Source organism: Tenrec ecaudatus, unplaced genomic scaffold (genome assembly GCF_050624435.1).
Source record: "Tenrec ecaudatus isolate mTenEca1 unplaced genomic scaffold, mTenEca1.hap1 Scaffold_151, whole genome shotgun sequence".
NCBI lineage: Eukaryota > Metazoa > Chordata > Mammalia > Afrosoricida > Tenrecidae > Tenrec > Tenrec ecaudatus.
The window spans coordinates 283,498-300,330 of record NW_027457998.1 but is presented as its reverse complement, the minus strand read 5'-3'; the positions used below and the strand labels follow the sequence as shown (position 1 = coordinate 300,330).

Genomic DNA, 16,833 nt, shown 5'->3' with positions numbered 1-16,833 from the left:
AGGCCCCTTCTTAGAAAAACAGAAAACTTACACCCTTGCTGGTAATTGAAAACTTTTGTAATAAAGCCTATAGTCCCCAATGATGTATAAAAATAGCTTATTGTCACTGTCAATGCTGATGAATGGCAACCATGTAGGACAGAGTATACTGCCCTTATGGGTTTCCAAGATTGTACTTTTTTTTGACACTTTAAGGTCTTTATTGATGCAAACCTGAGCACAGTCAGGTGGGTGGGGTCTATCAAGGAAGTGGGGTGGGCCAGGCCTGTCTCCATGATCACAAGGTTGTCTTGGGCATGCAGGATGGTCACCAACTGAGGACTCTGGGGAAGTACTTGCCAATGAGCCCCTGGTAATAGGGGTGCAGTATGTCCACATCAGGCAGGTCTGGACATTTGATGTAGAGTTCAAACTTGTTGAACTCCTGAACCCGGGGCGGCATGTTCAGGGCTACACAACTGCCGGTAGTCACCACCGGTGTGCCACGCATAGAAGGAGTGGAACTAGAGGAAATTTGTTGAACTTCATCACTTGGTACATATACTCATCATGGCCCCAGTACATGAGGACATTCCCCAGGCTGCAGTGAGGCTGGTACATCCCAAGCTCAGAGCTGTATAGAGGATCCCTGAGGCCTGGATTGTCCTGGAAAGTTGAGTCGCAGAAGACCACAGAGGCCTGGGGCCAGCAGCCCACAGGATAGGTGTTTCTAACTACGGCCCACTGGGGCTCCTTGGCCAGGGGCAGCAACTTCCCCAGATTATGCAGCATCCCCACCAGGTACAACCAGTCCTTGTGGGGATGTGCCCTCCGGATGCCCTCCACAGTCTGGAAGGCATGGAAGGAGGTAGGGACATCCACATCCGGATCCGACTCATCCACCAGCTGGTCCAGCAGGTCTATGGCCTCCAGGACTGTCATCTCCTTGGAGGAGCAGGTTCCGAAGTGGGCGTGCTTTCCTCTGATGAAGTCCACCACCTGCTGTGTGTGCATGAGTCTATAGCTGGCAAAGACGAGGTCCAGGAGCTGGCCACAAGTGTAGTTTCAGAAGATGGCTTTCCCCTTGCCCATTCTGGGCTCCATCTTCAGCTGGCCAACCATTGTGGGTTCCGGGAACTCTTCAAGAGTATGGAGCCAGAGAGAAACAGTGTATCCCACAACAGACCTAGCCAGGCTTATGTAATCATCCAAGACTGCAATACTTAATGGGAGTAGTAAGCCCCATCTTTCTCCCCTCTAAAAAACATTGGTATCACTTTTACACTGACTGGACATTTCCATTTTGCTTCAGTGGGCAGTATCATGTACCTTGGGAAACACTGCTGTATGTCTCTAGGGGAGCCGACTGTTATCTCTCTGAATCGCAGAAGCTGGTGGTTTTGAAGCCTCCAGCTCATGATAAATGGAGGAATAAGTCCACACTGGAGCACAGCTCCAACACTGACATCCTTACATGCCTGCCACACTACAGCTAACCTCGACCCCAGCAAGTTGATACACATAATGAAGAATTACACAAAGAGAAGATGTAAGACACACCAAGTCCCTGAATAGGTATTGAGGTGTTAAAGAGATTGAGGGTAAACAGGACTCCCTAATCTGGTTACTCTGTTTATATTGAGTAGAGCAACTATATCCATATGTTCATAATGCAAAATAGAGTGACCTCAATTCACAATGGCCTCAAGGAGAGCCAAGTTTAAGGACCCAGGCCTTCAACTTCTTGGCCCCTCCAAACTTAGCTTCTCGGGACCATTTAGAGCAGTGGTTCTCAATCTTCTTAATACCATGACCATTTAATACAGTTCCCCCAACCATACAATTATTTCCATTGCTACTTTATAACTATAATTTTACTACTGTTATGAATCAGGCGACCCCTGTGAATGTGTCGTTTTACCCCCAAAGGGGTGGCAATCCACAGGGTGAGACCCACTAATGTAGACAGTTTTCATGTTACTGCATATTTCAGCTCACAGTTGCAGAGGCTGACAAGGCTCAGATTCCTGTCCTGACTCTTATCCTAGATCAAGTATATCCAGTGGCTGATGAATGCAAGATGGGAGGTAAGATGGCAGACTTCTTTCTCAAGCAAATTGAGACCGACAACTTCCAGAAACACAATTACAGGATTTTGTCTCAAGTCCCCAAACCTTCAGGTCAGATGAAGTGTCCAGGTCCAGAACAAAGCTAAAGACCATTCAGAGAATCCTTTTAAATGATAAGACCACACCCACAAGGAAGCTATCTTCCTCCTCATTGGCTGCTCACAGTAGGTCTCATCATGAAAGAGATGGCATTCTATGAACTCTTATCAACCAGGCGGATTCCATCATCATGAACCAATGCCTTAGAATCCTGACTCAGCCATGATACACAAAGTTTCAGTCATCACACCTTACTATGATTCAAAGAATATAAAAAATTGTGAGGAATGTGTTGGAGGGTGAGAGTGAATTAAGCAATTGGTTAAGAAATGACTTTATCACCCAGATGCTCATATATGAAATCTGGTTCAGTCATTGTGGATATTTATCTGTGTAGCTCATTTTCCATAGTTCAAGCTTATACCCTCTGTGCCTCTTCAAACTTATGAAAAAGAGTAGAAGTCCCACTTAGGACTTCTAAGTCCCTCTTTGGACTGGCCATCTTTCCAGGAGTGGATGACCTCATCAAGCCCCACCAATCAACTGCTAGGTTTGAATATGTGGTCTCTCTAGCAGAGAAAGATAAAACTCACCTCCCTTTAAAAGTTAGAGCATTGGAAGTACTAGAGAGGTCTTCTTAGTCCCGTGTGGTAGATGTAAGTCATTAAAGAACACAAAGACGAGTGTTTAATTTCTGCTATAGATTATGAATATACTCTGACACTTATATAATGGTCCAACAGGGAAGAGCTTATGTGGTAAACCAATAATTTGTCACAAATGTAGTTGATTCTTCATAGGTGTCACTGAGTCAGTTCTAGCTCATAGCACACCTGTGTCTAACAAAAAGGGACATGACTCAGTCCTTTGCCATTCTGACAATGTTCTCATGTTTGAGCCCATTTTTTGCAGCTCCTGCATCAGTCCATCTCATTGAGGAGATTTCTTTATCATTCACTTGCCCTAATTTCCCCAATGTGATGTCTTTCTTTAGGGACTGGTCTCTCCTGATAACATGTGCAAAGTACATAAGCAAAATATCGCCATCTTTGCCTTTAAGGAGCACTGTAGCCATGTTTCTTCAATGGCACATTTGTTTTAACTTTTGGCAGTCCATGGTACTTTTAATGTTCTTTTGCCTTTACTATATTCTAATACGTTGATTCTTCTTCAGTCTTCCTTTGTATGCATTGAAGAATGTTCAACTTTCACATTCACTTTTCACAGGCAATTGAAAATACTAAGGCTGTACATTTATTCAATTACCTTTTCTTAATTGTGTTTTAAATATATTATCCTGGGCTGAATCAATGACACTATAAACAAAATTACCTTATGCTTCAAAGAGATGATTGGTAAAGTTATCTGCCATAAAATAACAAGATGTCTCTAAGGTGAACCAGAGGTGAATAGAATAAACAGAGTAAGGGATGGATGTGGAGCTCATAATTAACCCAAGCTACATTCTAAGAACAGTTAATTCTTACAAAATTCCCTTTTGAAGGAAATACAGAAGATGTAGTTGCTACAGCAAAGTGTGGTGAAGAAATTAGATGGTATCTATCAGAAACAATAGTGTCTCGAATCTTAAGTCTTGTTTTCAAACAAGCAGTGATCTAAGTGTACCATCAACTAAGCCCACATGGAAGAATAACATCAACATATGTGATCCAAGGATTGTCAATAGTAACATCCAATTCTGCAGCAGAGAATGGTATCAGAGCTCAATTTTTTCCCTAATAACCATTGTCTGTGCCTCTTTTTAAAATCATTTTATTAGGGGCTCATACAACTCTTATCAAAACCCACACGTGCATCAATTGTGTAAAGCACATTTTTACATTCATTGCCCTCAGTATTCTCAAAATATTAACTCTTCACCTAAGCCTCTGGCATCAGTCCCTCATTTATCCCCTCCCTCACCACTCCCTCATGACCCCTTGATAATTTAGAAATCACTATTTTGTCATATTTTGCACGGTCCAACGTCTCTCTTCACGCATGTTTCTGTTGTCCGTCCCCATAGGAGGAGGTTATATGTAGATCCTTATAATTGGTTCCCCCTTCCCAACCCACCCTGCCTCCACCCTCTCAGTATCACCACTCACACCACTGGTCCTGAAGGGAATAATCTACCCTGGATTCCCTGTGTTTCCAGTTCCTATTTGTAACAGTGTACACCCTCTGTTCTAGCCAGATATGTAAGGTAGAATTGGGATCATGATAGAGTGTTTGGGGGTCTGGGGATCATTTAGGAACTATGCTCCATTGTTGCTGCACGACATCCTGTCTGGTTCATCTCCTCCCTGAGACAATGTAAGGGGTTGTCCAGTGGCCTACAAATGGGCTTTGGGTCTCCAGTCTGCACTCCTCCCCTCCCCCCGGCATTCACAGTGATATGATTTTTTTGTTCTGATGATGCCTGATAACTGACCCCTTCAACACCTCATGATCGCACAGGTTGGTGTGCTTCTTCTATGTGGGCTTTGTTGCTTCTGAGCTAGATGGCTGCTTGTTTACCTTCAAGCTTTATGACCCCAGACACTATATCTTTTGATCGCCAGGCACCATCAGTTTTCTTTACCACATATGCTTATGCACCCATTTGTCTTCAGTGATCACATCATGGAGGTGAGCACAGAATGATATGATTTTTTATTCTTTGATGCCTGATAACTGATCCATTCGGCACCTCATGATCACGCAGACTGGTGTGCTTCTTCTATGTGGGCTTTGTTGCTTCTGAGCTAGATGGCTGCTTATTTACCTTCAAGCCTTTAAGACCCCAGCCGCTGTATCTTTTGATAGCTGTGCACCATCAGCTTTCTTCATCACATTCACTTATTCACCCGCTTTGTGTTCAGTGATTGTGTCGAAAGGGTGAGGATCATTGAATGTTAGTTTAATAGAACAAAATATTCTTGCATTGAGGGAGTATTTGAGTGGAGACCCAATGTCCATCTGCCACCTTAATACTAAACCTATACATATATGCACAGAGATGTATTTCCCCATTATCATATATAAATGTATATATAAATATTTACATGCCTTTATTTAGACCTCTATAAATGCCCTTTGCCTCCTAGCTCTTTCCTCTATTTCCTTTGACTTTCCTCTTGTCCGACTATCATGCTCAGTCTTCATTTGGGTTTCAGTAATTCCTCTTGGTTGCATTACCCTTGACCACGCCCTAACAAGTTTTTAAACACTGATTTTAAGAAGGCCATGGATGACAGTCAAAGACCAAAACACATTTGCAGGATTTATACATGCAATAAGTCTCTGTGATTTCTGTCTGACCATAATTAAGGTATAGGAATAACCTGGCTATCAATCAGAGATGATAATAGTAGATTGAAATAAAAACTCTGACTTGAATAATTAAAAACATTATTTGCTCTCCCTTTCAGTACTCTTTGATCTTAATCTTGTTTTTCTATACTTTCTGTTTTTGCTTTTTGAATTGCAGTTTGTCCTTGTTGTTGTTATAGTTAGCAGCCATCTTGACTCTTTTATATATTTTTCTATGTAGTTTTGCTATATAGAACCCAGGGTGGGTGACTCTGTAGAAACTATAACTACATTAGGGGTCCTGGAAGGCACAACATGGAATGTGGGAGCTAGTGGGGAGTTTATATCAAATAAAAGAAGGAAGAAAATGCTTGAAGCTGATTGTGATAGTCACATGATATGACAACTATTGAATGATGTGTCTGGATTATGTCCTAATAAAAGAGTTTGAGGGGGTAAACAAGAAACAGAAAATAACAAATCTCTGGCAGGTGTACCTTATGATCCTCAAGGTAACATCCTTTTATTCAACACTTTCAAGAAGTCTTATGCAGCAGATTCATCCAATCCAATGGTTCACTTGATTTCTTGACTTTTGCTTCTGTTGTGGTTTGAAATGAATGACAGCCACTATAATGTTACGATAATTTAAAAGAGTCTTTATTCGGTTATAACCGGACTGCTAGAATTTAAAAGCGATTCTTTGATTGGAGTCCCGAGTAGACATTTCAGTCCATCTATAAAGGCAAAAACTCATTTATCATTTGTCTAGGACTTATGCAAGCATGGACAGAAGCAGAAAGCAATATTAATGTTATTATTCTTTAAAGCTAGTGAGCATTACACAGTATAGCACTGATTATAACATTCTGTTTAATAACATAAAAATAGGAATCTACTGGTTACAACATTAAAAGCAAAAATATTATTAATTACAATGTTCTGATCCGGAGAACATGAGTGCATTCCAAAATTATTCTCTAGTGGGACTTTCCCAGATGAGAGGGGAACGGAGCAGGTCATCCAGCAGTCAAAAGATGGCATATCAGTGGCTAACACTAGTATGTCTCACTTCCATGAGCACTTATTGTGCATGCCAGCCAGATGAAATTATTGACAATACCAATATATTATTGATTTCTCATTATATTACTTATTAGTCCACTTATGAGGAGTTTGGTCTTCTTTATAATGAGTTGTAGTCCATGCTGAAGGCTGCAGTATTTGACCTTTATCAGCAAATGTTTCAAGCCAATCTTCAATCAAGCAAGGTTTTGTCACTTGCATATGGAAGGTTGTTAATATGATTTTTTCCCAAACCTGATGCCACGTTTTCCTTCAAAAAATTCCAGCATCTCAGATTACTTTGTCAGAATATACATTTAATAAGTATGGGGAGAGGATAAAATCCTATCACATTTGTTGGGAGCCGATAGCCATTAAGACTCTGGCCTCAGACACGTAGGAGAAACTTGGCCGCTTTCTAACAGCAAGGCTTTGTTTCCTGCCCAACTTCGCCCCCACATTCCAAACTACGTGCTCAGTAGCATGAGAAATTGCGATAACTGACCTTGTTGCCATTAGTCAAAGTACTGAGCACCCATTGAACTGCAGATATACCATATTAGGAATATCGTGATAAGTTCACCCAGTAAGCCTTGATTTGCATGCGGACGTCGCCACGGACGTCTTTGAGAACTGTTGCGCACCCTTTGTACCTTATTGGGAACATGTGGCTGATTAGTTGTTGTACAGTGTGCGGTTGTTACACAGTGTCCTTCATTGGAATATGTGCCTCCCACTTCCTTCTCTGTTGTGAATATATACCCAGAGTTTTGGCAAAATAAACGGGCTTGATCAGCACTTGTCTTGCCCCACGTCTCTGTGTCTTTTTGCCATCCAGGTTCGTTGCCTCTCCAGGTCACCGTGTGAGGGTCTCGCTGGACGAGACCCTAACACACATTGGAAAAGAACTAAAACCCGAGAAATAAAATCATCAGCATACAGACAACTGATCTTTGACAAGGACCAAAAGATATCAAATGGGAAGCAGATGCCCTCTTCAACAAGTGGTGCTGGAAAGAATGGATATCTACCTGCAGAAAGATGAAGCAAGACCCTTATCTCACTCCGCGCACAAGATTAAACTCAAGGTGGATCACAGACCTTGTGGTAAAACCCCAAACTATTAGGACAATCAATGAGGGAATTGCGACCAACCTGAGAACTTTGGTGCAGGGAATATCTAGGCTATCGGATATAGGTAAGGACACAAATACAGTTGAGTCACTAATTGGCAAGAGGGGTATACCGAAGATAAAATGCCTGTGTACATCGAATGAATTCAGCAAGAGAGTAATGAGAGTGCTGACAGACTGGGAAAATATCTTTAGTAATGACACATCAGACAAACGCCTTATTAAAATTTATAATACTCTGCTTGCTTAAAAAAAAAACCACCTAATTACCCACTGAGGAGATGGGCAAAGGACCTGAACAGAAATTTCACAAGGGCAGAAATCTGAATACCCAGTAAATATGAGAAAATGTTCCTGATCATTAGCCATCAGAGAAATACCAATTAGAACAACTGTGAGATACCACCTAACACCCTCAAAGATAGCCAGAATTCTATCAATTCACAAAATCAGAGAGTAACAAGTGTTGGAGTGGCTGTGGTGAGATGTGAACATTGGTCCACTGCTGGTGGACTTGTATGTATGTACAGCCATTATGGAATTAGATTTGGTGAAGTGTAAAAGAGATGGAAATCAAGCTACCATAGGACCTAGCAATTCCCCTATTTGGCATATCCTCAGAAGAGGCAATAAATGAACCACAGTCAGATATCTGTGCCCCAATGCTCATCATGGCGTAGTTCACAATCGCACGAAGTTGGAAACAACCCAAATTTCCATCAACAGATGAATGGATTCAAAAACTGTGGTACATGCATACACTGGAGTACTACACATGCCTGAAAAGCAGTGATGAATGCATGAAGCACATTGCCGCATGGGAAAAATTGGAGGAAATTATGTGAAGTGAAATAAGCAAAGGGTAAAAGGAGAAGTAAACCATAAGTCCACTTAAGTAAGCTTAAAAGGCAAAAGAGATATAGGGGGAAAGTTACTATATGAATACATTCCTGGGGTGAAGTCCAGGTTAGTATGGCAGGGGCCAGACCCAATCCAGGGATACATATGACAGTCAATGAAAAAGGGGGGGGAAAGCAAGAAAAGTGGGGGGAGGCATGGGTAGTAGGGGAACAGGGCACTAATACATCCAAGGGGAGGGTATTGTTTAAATCTCCACAGGAGTGAGAGAGAGGGACCAGACCTCAACCTGGTGTGCCAAGACATGAATTCAACATACTGGCATGATGCAGCAGTCCAATAGAGAGGTCTTCAGGGGAAGCCCCAATCCCAGCTACATGTCCAGCCTCCCTGCCTGAAGAATCATCAGTCTGATGGTTCCCAGGGTGACTGATGGAGAGCACTGAAGGAAAATGGACTACAAAGGACAACACTGAAGCTACAGCTCTGGGAGAGGGGCACTTCTGAACAGAGCACATGGGAACAAACTATGAGTGAAAGAGAGAGTAGAACACACCCCTGGTCCACCAAGCCCAAGGATGATATTCCTGCTGGGAGCAGCCAATGCACAGAGAGGACCATAGGGCTGGCCTCAGCACGAGACACGATTTCCATCAGTGACCCATAGCGCTACAGGGCATAACACCGAAGACACGGTGTGAGAATTGTCTCCAATCTGACCCCACCACACCGGGCAGAAACACTAAGGGTGTTTGACAGAGCAACAAGGGGAGTAAAGCAATGAAGTCCCTGAGGAGTCCCAAAAATGAACTTTGGAGCCAGGGTGTAACATCCCATGAGACTCGACTGGCAAACACTCATAATAGTCAACAAACAAACCGGGAACTATTTATAGACTTTTCTTTTTTGCTGTTGGTTTGTTTTGTTGATTTCTTTTTGTGCTTAATATTGTTCTTGCATGTCTATATAGATAAGGTAGGCGGGGTAAACAATCCTGAGGAGAAAATAACAGGACTGATGGTTCCGGAAGGGACACAGGAGATGGGGAGGCAGGGGAAAGAAAGGGGGGAGCCAACAAAAGCAGGATAGGAGAGCAACAAGTGATGTAAACTTGATGGTGAGGAAGGCGCAGGAGGCCTGATGGCGTTTGATCAAGTGCAATGTATCCACGAGGAATTACTGAAAACCAAATGAAGGTTGAAAATGATAGTGGGACAAGAGGAAAGTAAAAGGAATTAGGGAAAAGAACTAGGAGGTAAAGGACACGTAGAGAGGTCTAAATAGAGGTATGTATTTATATATAATGATCAGTAAATAGATCTATTCAAGTACTCCCTCAATGCAAAAATAGTTTGTTCTAATAACTTGCCATTCTTTGGTGCTCACCTTCCTGACTCAATCACTGAAGGCAAAATGGGCACATTAAAAAATGTGATGAAGAAAGCTGATGCTGCCCAGATATCAAAAGATATAGCATCTAGGGTCAGGAAGGCTTGAAAATTTAAAAAGCGTCAATTTAGCTGAGAAGGAATAAAGACCACATGGAAGAAGCACACCAGCCTGTGTGATCATGTTGTGTCAATGGGATCAACTATCAGGCATCAAAGACCCAGAACAAAAAACCATATCACTGTGAAACCCAAGGCCATCTGTAGACAATTTGACACCCCCTCACAGAAGGGTCACAAGTAAGAGATGAGCCAGTCAGGGTGAAATACAGCACCAATGAAACATACTACTTTCCTCTAGTTATTCAGTGCTTCTTCTCCTCCTCCCCATTATCATGACCCCAATTCTAGCTTACAAATGCAGCTAAACAAGAGCATGTACACGATACAGATAAGAGCTGGAAACACACGGATCCAGGGCAGATAACCCCTTAGGACCCATAATGATGGTAGCTATACCAGGAGGGGAAGGGGAAGGTGGGAGTAGAAAGGGGAAAGCGATCACAGTGATCTTCATGTAAACCTCTCCCAGGAGGAGGACCAACAGAAAAGTGGGTGAAGGGAGACAACGGTTGGTGCAAGTCATGCAAAAAGTAATAATTTATAAATAATCAAGGTTTCATGAGGGAAGGAGGGTGGGGAAAGGAGAAATGAGAAGCTGATACCAAGGGTTCCAATAGAAAGAAAATATTTTGAAAATGAAGATGGCAACATATGCACAAATGGGCTTGACACGATGGATGTATGTATGGATTATCTTTAAGCTGTAAGAACTGCCAATAAAGTTATTTTTAAAAATTCTTGTAACATACTTTCCTGATTTTAAACCATTCCGTAATCCCTTGTTCTGTTTGCACAGCAGCCTCTTGATCCACGGACAGGTTCCTCTTGGGTGCAATGGAGTGTTCTGTAATGCCCATTCTTCCCAAGGCCATCCAGAGTTTGTTCTAAACCACACTGCTCCTGTGTTGTAGGTAGCTGAAATTTATTGTTTCCTAACCTCCCACTGATGTGTATATCTGAAAAATTGGGTATGTCCTAGACGTGATGGTGGATTTCAGCTGAAATCTGCTCAACCTCAAACGGCATTCTCATTATTTGGGCCAGATGGTTTCTCTGAGATGTCTCAGATTCTCTGGAAATATCTTGGACTTGACACATTTCTTTAGGGACCTGGAAGATGAAAACTAAGACTCTAAATGTGAAATAGAGACAAGGACCTTGCCTCAGGGACAGCAAACAGATAATGCCATCCCTTACAGCCAGTCATGTAAAACTTTATCTTTCTACCCACCAAAATTGGAAGAATAGACATTTTTTGCATGTGAAAGCATTATATATGTTGTATTTATTTCTTGAATAATGAGCATAAGTAACATTAGATATGCAAGTCTGTTTTTACGTGAATTGAGTGTGTTCTATATTGGATTTTGAAGATATGGATTTATTGCTCTATTCAATATAAACAGGGCAAACAGATTCGGATGCATTTTCACCCTCTATCTCTTTCACATCTCAGTACCTTTTCCGGGTCCTCGGTGTGTTTTAATATCTTACTGATTTACAGAGATACATTAACTGTATCAACTTGCTGGGATCATAATTCTCAGTGGTGTGAAAGTTTTGTAATTGTGTCAATTTTGAAGTCTGGTCGAGTAGTGGGCAGAGTTTGTCTATTAATCCAGAGTTGACAGCTTCAAATTGAGTAGGTCTCTAATTGAGAAAGATAAGAAGTCTGCTCCTATAACGGCATAGTGCAGTGTTTACTGAAGTACCTGATACTGCCCCTTGAGGGGAAATGGAATGGTGCACGTGTATTTTATGGGAGAAATATGTGGTTCCCATAAGGAATTAGAAACTCAAGGGCAGTTCTACCCTGTCCTAAATAGTCACCATTAGTATGCTCCGACAAGGGGCAGTGAGATTTTTTTGTAATACTTTATTCTGGATTATGGGCTATAGTAAAAACGTTTCAATAGTCAGCAAGGATGTGGGTAATTTTTTCCATTTTCCTGCTAGGGGGCATGCAAAAGGGCCACTAAGTTTGGGAGCATATGATTGACAGCACTAGTTCTAGGGAACAGTTCTAATCTGTTCATAGGTTGGCTGTGAGGGAGAATGGACACCATATTACTGGGTTTTAGTTTATTTTACATTTCTGGTATAATGTGGCCTCAGAGAATAGATCAGTTGGGATGGGATCATGTATGATCATATTCCGTGGTAAAGGGATTCAGGCTATGATAGCAAATCCTTTATCCCTTCATAATCTTTACTGACCTAGATGTCAGGGGATTTTCCTGAGGTGTGGCTCCAGAACATTTCATCTCTGATCTGATTACAGCAAGAAAGGAGACCTGGATCAGAGCTCTGTGGACTAGCAGTCTCTATGCAGTGAACCTCCCAGATTCAAGGTAATGCTGAAGCATACATCTATGGTGCTGTCTAGGGCAGATTAAGCCCACAGACATTGCAAGCAGACAAGGACCTTGCCCAGACACAACAGAATAAGAGAGCCTTATCCTATGACTGATGGGATATGTAACAAAAGATATGAAATTCTACCCACCTAATCTATAAGAAAGTTAATTTTGAATGAAAAAAAAAACAGTTAATGATGCTTCCTTCATAAACACACTTAATAACTAAGGAAATGTGCTGGAATCTTCTCCAGAGATCAATAATCTAAACACATCTGGTTTGGGATGCAGTAATGGTTACTGTACTATAGAGAGATGGAGCTCTTTTCATTAGGTATTGGGCTTTTAATACACAGTCAAGGCAGAGTTGATTAGGTATTGGGTTATTAATCCCAAGGTCAGTGCTTTGAATTTACCAGCCAATACCCAGGGCAGATATGGGGTCATATACTCCTGGAATGATTTACAATATCATAAGACCAACAGTAGCCCTCATGGCAGAGTGGTTAACAGGTGGGCTGTGTACCCCGAGGTCTACAGTTCCCAACAGTCTGCTGTCCCAAGGGTGAAAGACAATGCTATCTGAGCCTGTAAAGAATTACAGTCTCAGAATCCCACAGGCGTCATTCCTCCTATGAGGTTGTGTGGCCTGAGAACTGAATGGAAAGCAGTGAGTCTGAGTCTGCTTGTTAAGTCAAAGGGGAACTTCCCCTATTTTCTATAAAGCTGCTCTGAGTAGCAATAGGCATCATGGTAGTGAATTTGTGCTAAGGGCCAGAGCCAGAGTTGACTTTTCAAAATGTCAAAACCATATGGCGTATAAGAGATCCAGTTAGATGAAGCTATTTCTGGAAGGGTTTTGCTCGTTCCTCCTTCCCTTTCACACTTTTCTGTTATTGAAATCACTTGGGTTGGTGGCACAGTGGATAATGTTTAATGGCTGCGGTTTTATGCTGACTTGGCTGGGCCAGGATTCTCAGAAGTTTAGGAATTACGAATGAGCTTAGGTGACAGTGTTCGATATAATGCCATCACTTCCATGAAGAGATTTGCTGTCAGCAGCCAAGTAGTGGGAGGTGTTATCCTGTTGGGTGTGGTTTTCCCCGTATAAATTCAAGTACATTCTATCTGCAGCTTTTGTCCAGTTCTGGGGACTTCCTAGACGTGTGGATCTCCAGATGTGAGAGAGCATCTTGACATATTTCATATATAGCTTGGATTCATCAATCTGCACAGCCATGAGGAAGGAGCCTACCATCTGACCTTCCCTTCTTATTTCATTGTGCATTCGACCTACTTGAGTCAAGAGAAGGGTCCAGACTGATATCTGAGCCTTGCCAGCCTCTACAACTGTGAATTGAAAAGGTGAGTAGTATGACTAGAAGGTTTCCTAACTATTTCTGACACAGGTGGCAGGATGGGAGAAAAACTGGACTTCCCAATCTAGTACAGTGCATAATCTTGAAACTCCACAAGAGAAATTCTCCCCTTTCCTATAGGATCTCTAGGAGTCAGCATTGACTCCAAACCTTCCAGGGAGTAAGGGTTCTGGGACGAAGGTTGTGGAGGGCTGGGCTCTCCCTGAGCTTTGAGCAGATGACTTATCATTCATAGTCCAGGATACCTTTTGGAGCAGATTGATCAGAATGAGCTCAGGGACTCACACAGTATTTTGGAGTTTTCCATGCAGAGTTTGTTGCTAAGTGAGGTTTCACCAATTGCCTCTCTGAAATAGAAATTTCCCCACCATTGTTCTTGGCAGCTGTTGCCCAGATATATGGAGAGACATTGAAAGTCATGGTGGAGAGCTGGCCCTTCATCTCGCTGCCCCTGGTTGTTCTAGTGACAATCTCACAGGACATCTTTTGCTTGTGAGAGGCAGTTGTCTTCATATTCTAAGTTTCAAGAGTATTTAGATAACATTTGATAATTGGTTGTTTTTAATTTATGGTGGCCCGTGTTTTCCGGAGAAGAACCGTGCCTCATAGTGTTTTCAGAGATTGCTTTTTCAAAAGTAAGTCACCAGGCCTCGCTCTTAAAGTGTCTCTGAGGAGAAACCAACTATCTTCTAAGTTAGCTGCTAATCATTTTATCTGTTTGAATTATTAGGAGTTCCAACTTTAAAGAATTTACCATGAATTTCACACTTATTCAAGGAGAAAAATGGCACACGGTGATGTTTTTATTTTGGAGGTTTTAAAGAATTTTTCCTAATTCTTCCATTTAAGATTTTTAGGTTGACATTCATATTTGTTTTGTTTCATTTTTTAGTAAAATTCTCCAAGCTTTTAGGAAAAAGGGGCATTGCAGTTAGTTTGCTGCTACTGGTGTTTCTGAGTTGATTACTAGGCGTGGTATAAGAGTGGATCAATTAGAAATCGGGTGGAGATAACACAGGCCTAAATAAGAGACTGCGATAGGATTTTCACATTGGAATCTGGGTAGGTCTAACCCATTAAGAATTGTGCTGAGAGATTTGCTTTTCTGTGGTGAGGCTTTTAGATGCAAAATTCATAAATTCTATTTATGGATCCTAAAATGTCTGACTTTGACTGTAAGTCTTAGGTTGTTGTTGTTAAGGGCTATGGAATTGTTCCTGGCTCATACTTACCCTCAGAACTGACTCATAGTTATTCTATGTCAAAATGGAGGAAATACTGCACAATCCATGGCCATCCTCACAGTTGCTATATTGGAGATCCTTGCTGCAGTTATCATGTCAATCCTGCTCAAATAAATGTTTATACTAATCAGTGCTATAAAACCATTGATGTAATCATTCAACTTGTTATTTTCATCTTAAATATGCAATTCATTATATGAAACCCAATTCCCGGAATCATGAAATTTGGCTATAAACTATCTCCTAGCTGTCCACACTTTTACAGTTTTGTGCTTGGGCCCTTGATGCATCTTTGTGTTGTTTCTAGGTGTCATTGAGTGTGTTCTGAAGCATAGTAACCCCAGATACAACAAGACGTAATGCTGCCCAGTCCTGTGCCAGCCTCACACTTGTTTTGTTTGATTCCATTGTTGCAGCCACTGTGTCCATCCATCTTGTTGTGTGTGCATTCCATCATGTTGGGAGCTTTTCACTTTTCTCCAGACCCTTCACTCTGCCAAATATGCTGTGCTCTCCAGAGACTATTCTCTTTTGACGACATGCCCATGTTGGCTTTGCTTGTCTCTAAAGGCATATGGGTCTTCCTACTTTCAAGACAGTGGGTGTTCTATTGGCAGTTTATGGTACTTTCAAATTCTTGGCTGGCACCACAATTCAAATGGATTGATTCTTCTATCTTCCACATTTGCAGGATTAGCTTTAGAACTAGATTGGTTTCTTCTAAAATCCAGTGAAAATTACATTAGAATAATTATATCATTGTTATGTAGCACACCCCATTACAAACCTGATAAATTTGCCTCATAATGTAACTGAGAGAGCGTGGCTTCAGGCTGTACCCAGACAGGTTTTCATATCTGGATTCTAATCATTTTAGGTCCTGCAATCGGATTGCTTTCCAGGGTGCCAACTCTAGACTGGTGAATCCCCTGAAGTCTGATTCAAGGATTTGGAACCTGCCAAATGCTGTTACTGGTAAGTTCTTTTTCTTTTTTAAAAAAATAATTTAATGTGGGCTCTTACACATATTGCAACAATCCATAAGCCAACTACATTAAGCAAAATTGTACACATGCTGCCATCATTATTTTGCAAATATGATCTCTCTACTTGATGCCTTGTATCAAGACATCTTTTATCCCTTCCTTCCCCCAGTAAGTTATTTTCCTGGGCATGATCATTCTGTCTGACATAGGCATGACCCACTCATGACATTTACTGGACCTTCTCTCATGCCAATCCTGTGATGTTTCTTGTCTCTTCCCCAAAATATGATTTTTTGAGGGGGGTCATGATCCCTTATTTTGGTGTTATTAGAGGCTCTCAAATTGGTCTGCATAATATTGGCCCTCCTTTAGGACACACAGATATGCTATAAGGTCCTCACAGTGGTTATGCTTTAGCCTGTTGTTGCAGTCACTGGGTGGATGCGCCTCCTTTGGGTCTTATGCTTAACCTAGCAAGATGTTCTATTCAAGACTGGTCTCACTGGAAGACATATTCAGATTCTATGAAACAATGTATCCTACCACACGAAGGCTGATTGGACAAGAATACTGTCAGAATATGAAATCTAAAGCCTAAAGGTGTGAGGCTTTATTGGTGGATAGCAGGATACACTCTCTGGGATTGTAAAGTCCGCTGTGGAATCAAGATATTGCTCGATGCACAGAAATAGATTTACTTCACCGTAACTTTACCTTGTTAGTGACAGTTGCTTTCATAGTGTAAGTTTGAAGTTCTTTTTTTTAATGTATTGTGAAATATTTATTTCTAATTACAAATAAATGAAATTTTGTCTTGAAGCATGGTGTAGCATGGGTAACAGTCTTAATATAACAACAA

The 16,833-nt window shown here is 41.5% G+C and overlaps 1 pseudogene; it reads right to left on the bottom strand.

Annotated features, from left to right (window-relative positions):
* Positions 1 to 307: 307 nt before the first annotated feature.
* On the bottom strand, positions 308 to 14,164 carry LOC142436102 (inositol oxygenase pseudogene; annotated as a pseudogene).
* Positions 14,165 to 16,833: the final 2,669 nt, after the last annotated feature.